Source organism: Theropithecus gelada, unplaced genomic scaffold (assembly GCF_003255815.1).
Source record: "Theropithecus gelada isolate Dixy unplaced genomic scaffold, Tgel_1.0 HiC_scaffold_15876, whole genome shotgun sequence".
Taxonomy (NCBI): Eukaryota; Metazoa; Chordata; class Mammalia; order Primates; family Cercopithecidae; genus Theropithecus; species Theropithecus gelada.
The window spans coordinates 2,496,969-2,499,849 of NW_020257632.1; the positions used below are offsets into that span (position 1 = coordinate 2,496,969).

The 2,881-nt window shown below is 32.0% G+C and overlaps 1 pseudogene; it reads left to right on the forward strand.

The window, feature by feature from the left end:
* The first annotated feature begins 840 nt into the window (after nt 1-840).
* LOC112617076 lies at nt 841-1,410 on the forward strand (annotated as a pseudogene).
* The last annotated feature ends 1,471 nt before the right edge of the window (nt 1,411-2,881 follow it).

Below are 2,881 nucleotides of genomic sequence, written 5' to 3' on the forward strand. Positions count from 1 at the left end.
GAAGTGGTTGCATGCATTTCTTTAAATGTTGTATAAATATGAAGCATATCAAATAATAAATTATATGCCTAAAATACATAATTGTTGTAAATTCTGATGCAATAATATTTCATAGGTTTTAAAGGAAATTAAAGACATTATGAGGAGAAAGATAAAGAGTGATTTAGCAGGAACATGTGAATCTGCATATATATTGATAGATTAATACTTTTGAATATGTTAAGCCACCATTACTGTTTCCTAGCATGTTTGAAAGGTAAGGGACATGTTGATGGCACAGCTTTCATGCTCTAAACACAGAAGAGTCTCCTCTGGAAGGGACCATAATGAGTACATTCAAAGCCTTTCATTAAATAGACTCCATCAGTGTTCAGGTGTGTCAACATATTTTGCTGTAAGGAATTCCTTTAGTTACCATTCGTCAACTGGAATAAGATATTTAAACATGAATGACATGAATGAACATATGCCTAAGGGTTTTCAGTTCTTTATGAATATATTTAATGTTGTCTCAATATTTTGATAATGACTTAGACACACACCTTAATCATGCATTCTGGACTATATATCTTGATAATTACATCCTAGCCAGGCATTACCAATTTTAACGCTAGTGTTTCAGTTTAGGATTGATTTAAAATCAGATGACACAGTTTATTTTGCCTGGACTGTCTAGAAAATAATTCAGAGAGACTTAACTCCTAAGTTTTACATTTATGCCAAGTGAAATTCAAATGTTTTCCACAATGCTGCATAAGAACATATGTATGTGAGGCATGCAGGGCCGGAAACTGGAGCAGCTCAGAGGTAGTGAATAGCTCTTCAAGCCTGCAATAAAAAATGACCTCCAATAAAACTACATTGCAAAAAATTAGAAAGTAGCAGAATGGGAAGAGTAAAAAAGTCAAAGACGCAGAGACTGAAGAATGTGTGGTGGAAATAGCAAATGGGAAGCTGGAGTATTTCCAGAAGTGGAAGGGATTTACAAATGCTGACAGTACTTGGGAACCGGAAGACTATTTAGATTGTCTAGAGTTAACTGAAACATTTCTTAATTCTCAAAAAGCTGGCAAAGAAAAAGATGATACAAAAAGAAAATGTTTATCTGACAGTGAATCTGATGATAGCAAATCAAAGGAAAGAGACGTTGCTGACAAACAAAGAGGATTCGCCAGAGGTCACGATCCAGAAAGAAAAAATGTTACAAAGAGAAGTGGGGAATGGATGTTTCTCCTGGAATGGGAGACTTGTGTATGTATATACAATGAGGCAGACTTGAGGCAGGCAAAAGAGGCAAACATGATGAGTCATCAAATTGTAATTACTTCTTATGAAGAGCGATTGCCTTGACATTCTTGTCTAGAAGATGAAGCTAAACTATTGTTGGCATTGCTTTTTACATATGTATGATATATATATATAAAATCTGGATCTTGGTTTTTGATTTACTAATGTGAAGAAATCTCTACATTATAATGAAAATCAAGTTTGATATGTTTGTTTTCAAAGTAGTATTGGGAGATTTGTCAGGGGATTTTGGTTTTGGTTTTTTTTTTGCACCAATCACATTGGTTACTTTCAACAAATAAATGAAACTTTCTGTAGTTGCTTTCTTTATCAGAAAAGAATATTTGATACCATGGCATATTTTGTCCTCTGCACGAGGGAACAGCTTTTTTAATGTTGAGGGAAACTTCCTTAGTCATTGTACAATTGGTACTTGTGTTTAACTCATATGCCTAAGAATGATTCTGAGTTTTTGTTTTGTGTGTTTATGCTTAAAATACAAATGTACATGGTTTTCTTTTTGGGTTTATTTTAAAACTTTCACCAAAACAAAAACCATGGGTAGGCCCATGGTCCTGGGATGCCATAATTCTGTGCAACCTAAGAAATAAATCACTTCAAGTTAAATTGAAATTTTTCCTGAAGTTGTAATATTTCAAATTACATAGATGATTCTATAATTAATTGGACAATTTAAAATCATCCACATCAAAACACACATTTACACCTATATTCATATAAATGTGATTGTTTGTTTTCAAAATATCTAAAAGGAAGATTTTTATTACTACCAACAACCTCCTCACTCAGATGAGGAAACTAGACAAATCTTGCTGTTTTAATTGGCTAAGCAAGTGTTAGTCAAATAGACATATTTAAAGATTCCTCTAATGAGCCTTTGCTTTAGAAAAAGCTGTAATCCTTGTGCTATATTGACTAAAACATCATGCTTTGTACAATGTCTCAGCCTTGGCTCATGGAAACCTAATCAGTTAAGTTTGGGAAAGGCAGTTTAGGACCTGCTGCCATAAACGGGTGAAGAGATTTGTATAATGTAAACAATTGACCTGCATGTAATTTCCTTTACCCAACCCATTCCTTACATGTAGGCTCATTTTTTTCAACATTTGAGTTACTGGTTTAGCAGAAGCCAAGAAAGTCAAGGAAAACAATAGCTTTGTGATAATCAGAATGTTATCCAGCTATGTATTCTTTATTTTAAATACTGGTGTACAGCAGTCAATAAATAGCTTCACATTCCTTTATATATAAATATATCATATGTATATATATGTTATTTACGTATTATAATTTTATAGTATATATTTATATCTAACAAATATATAATTTTTAATCGAACTGAATATACATATACAAATTTCAGTTTTCATATGAATATGAGTACATATATTCAGTTCAATTAAAATTGTTTAAAATTTCTTGGATATGACACTAAAATCATATGTAAAAAATGTTAAAATTGAAAAAATTAGACTATTAAAATCTAACTCATCAAAATTTAAAACTTTTGTGCGTGAGCTCATAAGCAACAGAGTAAAAAGGCAACCCACACAGTATAATGAAGTACTTGTAA